Genomic DNA, 12,101 nt, shown 5'->3' with positions numbered 1-12,101 from the left:
CCACATGAAACGCGTATAAAATGAAGCAAGGCGCTCGCTCCTCACTCTCTCCGATTCCTTAAAAAAAGGCGGCTCCTTTTTCCCGCTCCACTAAACCCCAAACAAATTCCCCCCTTAAAAATCTAGGGTTAGGGTTTCGATCTCGTCTGCAACTCCATGGCAGGGCCAGCCCTACCTTAAGATCCTGTTTGGATTGAGGGTAATGGGGGTGAGGGGAAGGGAGGGTAACTTTTAACCTTGTTTGGGAAGTAAATATAAGAAGTTAATAGGGGTGAGGGGAGGTGAAAGGAGGTGAGAAAATACCGGGATTTCTTCCCCCTCCCCCAATTTGGTGTGTAATGGGGGTGTAGGTAAAGAGGGGGAATACAACAAATGTAGAGAGACATATTTACCCATAGCTAAGATCAAAATCTAATATAACTTAATAATATGTGAGGGTGTTTATGCCAATTTATATACATTCACTTCCCTTCCCTTCCCGTTATTACACTTTCCAAACGGGGTGAAATAACTTCCCCTTGATTCACCTTACTAATTTCCCAAACAAGTTTTAGAAATTCTCTTCCCTTCCCTTAACTTAACTTAACTTCCCGTAGGTTCCCCTAACTTCCCTTCACCCACTCCAAATCCAAACAAGCCCTAAGGCAAGTAAGACATCTGCCTGGGTAAGGCCCACCCACACTCAACTCTTTAAGTCCCTCAGCCTAAACCCTAACCCTATTTCTTTCTCTCTTACTCCCACCCCCTCCCACCGCCTCCTCTCTTAAACATCAAGATCAAGTGATTAAACTCAGTCCCGATCTCTCAAACATCAAGTGATTAAACTGATAAACTCTCCCGACTCTCCGCTCCGGTCTCCCCCCGTTCTTCGCCTCTTCCTACTCCCACCGCTAGCCACAGCTCCGCTCTCGCGGCACCGCCGCCAATGGCCAGCCTCTCTGGATAAAAAAAACAGAGATTTTTCTGGTAACTCCTTCGCCGCCGCCAATGGCCAGCCTCTCTGGATAAAAAAAACAGAGATTTTTCTGGTAACTCCTTCGATTTTTTTCAAAACCCATGATTTATTTTTGCATGCAACTGTCTGAGATTTTGATTTCTGATATGGGTTTTAAATGTTTAGATAGAAAATGGGTTTGACGTCTCGATTTTGAATTTTTGATCTTGGTCTGGCTTTAGGAAAGTCGTAATTTGAGTGATTTTTCCTAATTATTGTTGAAATTAGGGTTGAAATCTGGACTGCAAGGAACTGAAACAGATGATTTGGGCGTAGACATGGGGTTTAGGGTTCAGTTTTATAGAAGCCATCTTTGTTTCCTTTAGATTCCAAAAGAAAGGGAAAAAGATCAAATCTTTTCTAAAGGAAGTCACTTACTACAGTATCCTGGGTAACATCTGAGATAAGAACAGAGAATGCAACTCCTCAAACCTACTTGTTCTCAAACCCGCATATTTCCTAGAATTGCACTTCAATCCTTGACGAAAGATCCCATTGTTCCAGCTCCCAACGCCCCTGTCTTTAAACCAAGAACTGTTCTTGATAGTCAAGCTTTGAAAATTCATGGCAGAATTTGAGAAAACGGATCAAACCCAGATAATAAAAGATTAAAAATTTGACATCAAAGGCTTTGAAATCTCAAATGGATATCAAAGTTGAGAGCTTTGCTAGTTACTTCAGAGGGGTTTAATGAAAGAAGAGTTATAAGAAGACATCTGTGTGGCTTTCATTTTAATGCCATGTTAACTAGTCACGTTAAACTTGGAACTTACTCCTTTTGTTTATTATTTTTGTTTGTTTTAATTTTATGTGTGTTTTTGGTTAACGTGCCTTCACAAATCGTGTACTTCTTCTTTGAAATTAATTGTTATTAGCAAGTTATCCGTTAAATCTTTATCTCAAACTAGATGGGAAAGTCGAATTGAAAGTGTTAAAAGCAATAAAATTTTAAGCTCCAAATATAAGAGATGCTTTGATTAAATTAACAGAAATTAGTGAAGATCCAAAGATAAAAAGTGAAGCTAATAGCTTAGCAATTTATAAGATTGAAAATTTTGAATTCTTATTAGCTATGAATATTTGGTATGACATACTGTTTGTTGTTAATTCAGTAAGTAAAATCTTACAATCTAAAGATATGCATATTGATATTGCCATAGATCAATTAAAGGGTCTTATTGTATATTTAGAAAATTATAGACAAAATGGTTTTATGTCTACTTTAAATTCAACTAAAGAACTTGCTATTGAAATGAACGTATAACCTAAATTTCTTTTTAAAAATAGAGATTAATAGTCCAATTGATGTGCTGAACTATATAAAGTGGTTAGATTCTTTTCCAAATACTTGTATTGCTTATCGTGTACTATTGATTATACCCGTAACAGTTGCTTCTGCTGAAAGAAGTTTTTCAAAATTAAAATTACTAAAATCTTATTTAAGACCGACCATGTTACAAGATAGATTGAATGATTTAGCAATATTATCTATCGAAAATAATATGTTAAAAAATATTAAATATAAAACTTTAATTAGTAATTTTGCAGCTCAAAAGGTAAGAAGAATGAGATAAAATCTATTATGAGTTGCAGTGTTATAAAAAACGTCCTGGGCGGCCGCCTAGGCGCCCGCCTAGGCGGAGGCGATGCCCAGGACGTTTAAATGTGCCTTGAGCGGCCACCATTAGGCGCTGGGAGCAGCTATGCGGCCGCCCAAAGCTAAGCGGCCCGCTCCACTTAGAAAAGAAAAAAAAAAACGCTTAAAGCCCCAGACCCCAAACCCAAAACCCATAACCCAAACCCAAAAACCAAAAACCCAAACCCAAACCCAAAACCGACGTAACCCTAATTCTCATTTTCTCACTCACCCGACGCCGCAAGAAATTTCCATCGACCGAGCTCATCTTCAACCTCGTCGAACTGTCTTCATCTTCGTCGAAGCTCGACCTCGTCTTCAACCTCGTCTTCGATCTTCAACATCCGAGCTTCAACCTCGTTTCGAACTCGTCGAAGCTTCGTCTTCAACCTCCGAGCTTCAACCTCGTCTTCGAACTCGTCGGAGCTTCGTCTTCAACCTCCGAGCTTTGTCTTCAACCTCTGAGCTCGTCTTCAACCTCCGATCTGTTCCTCGTCGAAGCTCGAACTCGTCGAAGCCTCTCGATTCTCGAAGCCTTTGGGAGTCTGCTTCATCCCTGTAACAAGGTAAAGGATTTAATGTTATTTTCTTATTTTATTTATCATTTTACTATTTCAGACTTCAGTGATGACCTTTGATTTCAAGTTTTTTGGTTTAAAGGTTAACAACTTAACATTAATATGGTTTTGGTGTTTTCAGATCATCCGTGTAATTAAGATGAACAGAACAGACATTAAACAATGGTGTAAATGGGCAAATCAAGAAAGATTAATAACTTGAAACTTATGATGTGTTTGATGGAAAGGCATAATGTAAATGAGTCTGTTAAGAAAAGATGAACAGAACAGACATTAAACAATGGTGTAAATGGGCAAATCAAGAAAGATTAATAACTTGAAACTTATGATGTGTTTGATGGAAAGGCATAATGTAAATGAGTCTGTTAAGAAAAGCTAAATACTAGCTCTAACATATCAAATTAGCTCACCGAATTCATTAGTCATGTTAGTTTGCTGCTTCTGTTTTTTTGGGATGCTCACTGAATTCATTAGTCAAGTTTTTTGGGTTTATCAGCAGCTTGTTCCCTTTTGAGTCCAATATCATGATTCGTGTATCTTTGAATATATGGGGAAAGATAGTTTTACCTCTTTTAAATGTTAGAAAAGGTTCCCTTTTTGCTCAGTGCAGATATTGAGTTAAAAACTAGGTACCTGCTTCTGGTTAATCCCTTTTTGCTGTTCACACTTCTTTTTTTCTTTAATTTTTTCTTCTGTTCACACTCCACACTTCACACTTCACAATTTTGAAAATAGGAATACAATATGAATATACATATTTAATGAATGAATTATCGATATTTAATTTGGTAGTTGTGTTGGGAAATTTGATTGATCCTTCATCCTTGCAGCTTGCTACTTAACTAAGTATAATCTGTAAAAAAAGAAAAACAAAGTCAGTGAGCATTTTTGATTGAGTATATATATATTTATCTTCAAGTATCGCAATTAAAAATAGAAAAAAGAAAAAAATCGTCCAGAAACCGCTTAGGCGCCCGTCTAGGCGTCTAAGCGCTGGGCGCCAAGTCCGGCGCCTAGGGGCGCCCAGCGTTTAATGTAACACTGATGAGTTGTATCACTTAGGCCTCATCTAATATTTCGTCTTGGGCCCTAAAATTCCTAGGTACGCCCTGCTCCATGGAAAAGCTCTTGTCACCCCCTCGAGCCCCGTTCGCTTTCTTGCCGCCCTTTTCCTCCTCTCCCTCTTCGTCTTCGATCAGCATACGATCAGGCCAGCTAGGGTTTCGGATTCAGCCCACCCCTCCTCGGCGATTCGAACCACTTAGGGTTTCGTTGAGCAGTTCAGAAGGAGTCACGACTACGAAGGTAAAGATCTCCATTCCCGGTTTCTTGGCTGGGGAATTTTCACGAACGCAACCCTTGCCTTTTATTGACTGCATGCTTGTTTTTTGTTTTTTTTTGATTATTTCGTTGCTAAGTTTTCTTAAATCATATACTATAATCTTGAAATGTTTCTCAAAAGTGGCATCTTTTGGATTTTTGAATAAAGATATGATTTTTTTATAAGTTTACAGGAGGGAATATTTTGGTAAAACTTTTAGTAAAAAATAAATATCATATGGTATAGGTCATTTTTTTTCTTCTTCGGAATTTGTAATGTAGGGCTCCACTGTTGTATTTTGAATTTCAGGTTCTTAATTTTTTTAAAAAAATAGAGATGATCCTTTGGCAGTCCCCAATTTATAGGTGGCTGTATTCCATCCAATAATTGGGCTTGTGAATCTTCAATGATGATTAAGTTTGATCCGGAATGATCTAATTTTTTGGTGATCAGTTTTCTTCAATTTTCCTCATATTTGGACAACTGGTTGAATATGTTTTGGCTGTGTAAACTTTAATGTTTTGGCTGTGTGAACTTTAATGTTTTAGATGCAGCATCATCGTGAAGAGGAGGTTGTTGATCTTGAGTCTTTTAGCATTATGGCTTTATCACCTTTAGATGGCCGATATTTGTAGAAAGTCAAGGATTTGCACCCATTCTTTAGTGAATATGGGTTAATCCGTTACCGTGTAATGGTTGAGGTAACTTTCATTAAATTCTCCTGTAAGAATACATATTCAATAAGTATTTTTTTATTCAACACCAGTGCACAGTGTTAGTCTTACATTATGTTTTTTTAAGAATAATGGTTTTTCTGTGAACCGTTGGGATATTTATATTTGATATGCATATCTGACAATAGTACCCCTCTTCTAATAAATTTGCATATGATGTAGTATTAGCAGTTTCTGTATGAGTCCATCGAACATTGTTTATTTAGGTCATGCTTATTAGTGTGCTTTCTTTTACAATTTGACAAAACGTCCAGCCTCTGCTTTGATATAGGTAGCAATCTTCATTAAAACTTGTTATAATGTAGTCATGTTTTGGGTAATGGAGAAAGAGGTAACTTACAAGTAAAAAAGGTTTACCTCTTTCTCCATTACCCATCAAGATCTGACAAAGCTGGCCACTGTAGTTATATTTTTATGTTGGCTACTTAGTGCAAAATGATAATCTGAAGCGATTCTTTTTAGGTAAAATGGTTACTAAAATTAACAGAAATACCTAAAATCAAGGAGCTTCAAAACTTTAGCGAGAATGCTAGGTCTTATTTAGAAAGTATAGTTAGTGGCTTCAGCAAAGCTGATGCTCTGGAAGTGAAAAAGATTGAAAAAGTAACTAACCACGATGTTAAAGCAGTGGAATACTTCTTGAAACAGAAATGTCAATCCAATGCTGAGATTGCTGAGGTGAGTTTTTGATGTTCCTTGTTGTGGGTACTCTATGCTTCCTCTTTTTATAACTATGACTAACTATGATTTCAAAGATTTCATTTGATACTCTATGCTTCCTCTTTTTATAACTATGACTAACTGTGATTTCAAAGATTTCATTTGATGCTTAATATTTGTCATCAGATTCTACAAAATTCTTTTTTAGGTACTGGAGTTTTTTCATTTTGCTTGTACATCAGAGGATATAAATAATTTAGCCCATGCATTGGCACTGAAGGAGGCGTTCAACACTGTCATATTTCCTGTGATGATTGAGTTGTTGAATGCAATATGCAAATTAGCGAAGGAAAATGCTCATATCTCCATGTTGTCTCGCACTCATGGACAGGTATTTTCAGTTCTAGATGAGAGGCAACTCTTGTTATAACGGAATACCAACTTTTTGTTGATTAGATGTTATCTACCCTTTTATTTGTGTTTACACATAGGACATAGTTTATTGTATATATTGATTAAAAAAAAGAATCAGAAGCTTTTAGACTAAGAAAATGCAGAGAATGCTTCAAGGAAAAAGAAAAATTCTTTTTTATTTCCATGAACTAATTTATTTAGCAATCCTAAATTCTTAATGAAATTTATCCTAAATGGAGAAGGGATGCTACTGACAAGAGCACGTTTAGAGAAGGATTAGAGAAGTGGGAGTACTCAAAGAAAAACAAAGTACTCTTTGAGTTTAAAAAGTTAAACTTAATCTAAGGTGCACAGGGTAATATTCCACTAAGAATTTTTCCCTAATGTCCTGGAGGTGGATCTTTTTTGGTTGAAATAACTCAAAAGATTTCTGGCTGGTCATTTCGGTGAAATTTTTTTATATAAAAGTTATGTTTTTTTTGGGGGGGCTTATATAGAAATAATTAAATAATGATTACATACTGAAACTCTGGAATTTTCTACATGGGCCTAATACATCATGTATAATACTGGTTTGATAAAGATTATACTGTCTATCTTTGTTCATATATGTTTGCAGGACATGTTCTACATTCCTTTCTTCATGAGTTTTTAGCTTGATGCTATGAAATAAATTAAATGGAACCTTTTCAATTTGAAGGTTAAAAATAATATAATCATGTCTTTTTTTTTCTGGCCTGTCACACTCTTATTTAGTCCTACATCGGAAAATGAGTGAGAAGTTAAGTTGCTTAAATAGGTAAGCCCAAGACTCAAGTGTAACATCAACTAGTCGATTTTGGCAGTGGGTTGAGCCAAACGTGTTACACTTAGTGGGACCCACGGCTTGTTTTGCACCAATGGGCCCGGCGGCCCGGGGCGTGACAAATTGTATCAGAGCAGTTGCGAGTCGGAAGGGTGGAACTAACGCCTCGTTTGGTACGCGGGAATAGACTCAAATGAGAATGGAATGGAAGAAGGGATGAGATGGAATTAATGTGAGAATGAAATAGTCATTCTCATTCTCACGTTTGGGTGTAATTTATAAAATGAAGTGGGAATGGACGTATTTTAAAATTGTATATTTTATTGATTCTCATTTAAGTGGGAATGCTCATTCCCTATCATTTCATGTATATTTTATTGATTCTCATTTAAGTGGGAATGCTCATTCCCTATCATTTCATTGGGAATGCTCATTCTCACATAAAGTGAGAATTGATGAGAAGTAAGAATGTGCATTCTAACTTCAAAAAAAAGGGTGTGTTTGGTAGGAAGGAATGAGAAGTGAGAATGACCATTCCATTCCACCCCATTTCCACGTACCAAACAAGGTCTAAGTGTTATGCGGGGCTAAGTGCTAGATTGCGTGAGTGCGGCGGGAGCCACCTCTAGAGTCCAAATAGCCTAGTGATACCGTGATGTGCCAATTGTTATGTCACGATGAGGACGTCGCTTATGTAAGGTGGGGTGTTCGTGACACTCCTATTTAGCCCCACATCGGGAAATGAGTGAGAATTTATGTGGTTTAAATTATTTAAGTGTAACATCGGTTAGTCAATTTTGGCAGTGGATTGAGCAAACAACACGTTACACTTGTTGGGTCCCACGGCTTGTACCGCACCAATGGGCCCTTCAGCACGGGGCGTGACATGGCCAATAGTAGAAGCGAACATATACTAAGTTGACTGCTCAAAGCAACTGAAATATCATATTGATAATTTTCATCGTTATGCTACAGGAATAAATGATTTGCTTTTGTAATAGGTTTATGTGGTTTAGTTCTGATATCTTCTAACTCCCTTTGTAGCCTGCTTCACCCACTACTTTGGGAAAGGAGATGGCAAATTTTGCTTTCAGACTAAGTGAAGTAGGGAAGACCTTTAAAGAAGTGCAACTTTTGGGCAAGTGTGCTGGAGCTGTTGGAAACTACAATGCACATAAAGTTGCATATCCTGATATTGATTGGCCAACTGTTGCAGCTGAGTTCGTGACCTCTTTGGGGTTAGGTTTCAACCCTTACGTGACACAGGCATGTTTATTTACTTCTACTACTTTTCTCTTTGCAAGGTTTTACCTATCTGATTCATCTGCTTGATGGATTTTTTTTTGCGTAATTAAGTAATGCATAGACGAGTTTGATATGGTTTTTTCTTTGTGGATGACTTGGATAGGTTTCATTAATGGGATGAGTACTTTATTTACCTGTTTTGACACTGTTGCTTGTATTCCTTGTTCTCTGCTTGATCTAGTTTACTAGTAAATAGTCCTCGCGAAGATTTAGGCAACTATACAAACTGTATACGTGTATAACTAATAGAGCCTTGGGATTTTCTTTAATATGAGTTTTGCAATCGACTCAGGTGATTGAAATGTAGGTTTTTTTTTGCCATTTCACGTTTCAAGAGTTTACAAAAGGTGATTCATATAGTAAGTAGATACTACCATGTGCATGCTTGATAATAAGTAGATACACTTGCAGGTTATCCATCTATCTTGGAATTACAGTACATTTATCAATTAGCCTATTCTACACCAACCAGTTAGTGCATAAATAATAATGGAATTGCAGCGCCAGCTAATAATTTTGTTAAGTTTGTGTTGTCTGAAAGGTTATGTCAATGTGGCCTATGAATGGAATGGCACTTGACTTGCATGCATACTCTCTTTCTGAGCCTGTTGCTTGCTCCGTATGCAGATTGAGCCGCATGACTATATCGCAAAGCTTTTCAATGCAGTTGTTCAGTTTAATAACATCCTGACTGATTTTGATCGGGACATATGGAGCTATATATCGTTAGGTTATTTTAAGCAGGTAACTTTCTTATGCTTGATCACATGCCCCTAAAATATTAGGACTTATTTTAGCTCCCAAACTTCCAATTTGGAACTAAACAATTTCATGATAATTTTGCTTTCTAGATGACCAAGGCTGGGGAGATTGGATCTTCAACTATGCCTCATAAAGTTAATCCCATTGATTTTGAGAATAGTGAGGGCAACTTGTGTTTGGCTAATGCTATTTTATCTGCTCTCAGCTCGAAATTGCCCATCTCTCGTATGCAGGTGTGTATCATTTACTTTTCCACCTTTATTCATGGTTCTTGAGGAGTACCTAATGTGAAGTTCAGTGCTATATCACAGTTCAAAAAACACGTCTTAGTGTTTCATTTTGGTGAAGTGATACTATACTTATTGCATGTGTAATCACTGACAGAGGGATTTGACCGATTCCACTGTTTTGAGGAATTTGGGTATTGGATCTGGGTATTCTCTCTTGGCATACAAAAGTGCACTACAAGGAATCCGGAAGCTTCAGGTTAGTAGTAAAATCTGTATGAGATGGTTATCACTAGAGAATTAGATATAAAGCTAGATGTGTTATTGGTAGGAAATGCGCCGCTGTCGTCGTTCTTTGCTTCATGTATGTTGTTTGTTCTGTTCTTGCTTTAGCTATTTGGGTTGGGCATATGTTGAATTTGAATTCGTCACTAATGCAAGATGCTAAATTCTGTGAATTACAAGATCATAGAAATGTGGATCCATTTCAAGATGAATTCTTGTCTTGCTGTCAACATAATTTCTATCCAATTTACATCCATCTAATAATATATATGATTTTTTCGGATGTTTAAGTTTTTTCCTATATAAGTATTTCTTTTCTAAAATTGTACTAACCATTTCCCTCAAAAATATTGTATGAACTATGTCTTTGCTATCCTTTTCAATTTCCTTTAGATCTATTATTTGAGATCCATAACTATGATATCTGGCATGATTCTTTTGAAAAAATTCTGTCTGTACGTCCTAGTAGTTGATGCGAAGAAAGATACATCTAAAAGTGGCAAAAGCTCCTTTTTTGCTCAATATGCTGCCGACGTATAAAGACAATCCCAATGTTAAACATTTAATCAAGTTTATTCTGAAACTTGCCCAAATTAGTTTGAAGTTTAAAGCTCATTATTTTAAAGTAATAATACTTTGATTGTTACATTTTTGATACAGTGCTATCAATAGTCTCATTCCAAATTACATATTTAATAATGACATAGACTCATGAAATTACACTGCTTTGTAACTCTCTGTTTTTTTAATTCTTTATTCCTCCCCATCATGTGTAGGTAAATGAGTCTCGTCTCAATGAAGACCTGGACCAGTGTGGGAGGTGCTTGCAGAACCAATACAAACAGTGAGTCCTGACAGTGCACTGCACTTTCCTTTAGACTTTATTATGACTGCTTTTGTATAAATTTTCTTTTTTCTGCTTTTGTTGGTTATATGATGTAATAAAGGTCTGCTTGTATGTTGTATTGTTTTTGAAGTTTGATTATAGGACATCTAATTCCAACTCCCCCAGCATTTTGACTATATGTTGGAAAGATTGACAGTCCAAGAGAGGGGTATTTTCACTTGAAAACAAATAGAATTATAATTACATTAAGTCTCAATACTGGTCTAGTTAAGAACTATTATTCTAGATTCCTCCTTAAGCTGGAAGAGCATATAGACCTGTCATTTTTAGCTAGTTAAATCTAAACAAAAAATCCCCCCCACCCCACCCCCCTCCCCCCCACCCAAAGGGAAACCGTTACCTATCTGTCTGAATTGACATGTGAAGTGACATTTTGCTCAATATCATTTCATAATGAAGTGACAATCAACCTTTATATGCTTCTTGTTCTCATGAGACTTAATCTGCACCATTGTCAATATAAACCAGAACCTGATTATTACGATGTATTTCCATTGCCTGAGGTAGAAACACACCTATCTCCTGATGAAGGTATTTAATCAACATAATCCCTCTAGCAGCGAGAGCCATAACTTGATAATTAACCTTAGCAATAAATCATGGCACGATAGTCTGCTTCATCGTGAGATCACCATATTTCCTCCAATAAAAGTACAATATCTGCCAACGAGACACTATCAAGAGTATCATTTGCTCAATCAACACCAAAATAACCAATAATATTAAAGATTAAAAGAGATCCTTGTTGCTGATGGACTCTCTCTTGTTTTCTTGCATTAGGTTATGCGCAGATACAACGTCCCAGAGGCATATGAGAAGCTGAAGGATCTCACAAGAGGAAGAGTTGTCTGCAAGGAGAGCATTCAAAAGTTCACTAATGGCTTGCAATTGCCAGAAGAAGCAAAGAGCGTTCTCTTGAATTTGACTCCCCAGTCATACATTGGAGAAGCAGAGAAGTTGTCTAAGTCTATCTACGATCATGTGGATTTGGTGAATGGGTTCAGGCTTTTATAGTTGTTGAAACAAACGTTGAATGAACGAGAAGAAAATTTTACTAATTGAACTCTTCATGGTTCATGTTACTTCCCCTTTGCATTTTCGTTATGAGCAAAGACAGTTGATACCACAAACTGTTTGTGTTTGTATTATTGTGTAAGCTTGCAAGGGTAAATTAACAAAAGGAAAATGAAATTGAATAAGCTTGTAGCATTATTGGGTGGTCTTTAGACCAGTGCAATCGGTTTCATTTGGTTCTTTTACTAATGGCCTGGAGGAAGAAAATTTCAAGCATGAGGCTTCAAATACTAGAAATGGATCCTGGAGAAGCAACACGAGTATGTTTCCATGTATTACTAAGTTCATTGTTATCTATATTGGCTGTTTTTAAACATGCTATTTACTATTGTTTGATTATAACTTACCGTAATTTGTGACCTTGAGTTGATAAGAAATCTGCAACAATCCCGACGATGA

At 36.8% G+C, this 12,101-nt stretch overlaps 1 pseudogene; it reads left to right on the top strand.

Moving 5' to 3' along the window:
* The first annotated feature begins 2,779 nt into the window (after positions 1-2,779).
* LOC109828006 lies at positions 2,780-11,887 on the top strand (annotated as a pseudogene).
* Positions 11,888-12,101: the final 214 nt, after the last annotated feature.

The sequence above is a fragment of the Asparagus officinalis genome, unplaced genomic scaffold, assembly GCF_001876935.1.
Source record: "Asparagus officinalis unplaced genomic scaffold, Aspof.V1 AsparagusV1_Un625, whole genome shotgun sequence".
Taxonomy (NCBI): Eukaryota; Viridiplantae; Streptophyta; class Magnoliopsida; order Asparagales; family Asparagaceae; genus Asparagus; species Asparagus officinalis.
Note: the sequence above shows the minus strand (reverse complement) of the source record. Positions and strands in the feature narration are given on the sequence as shown.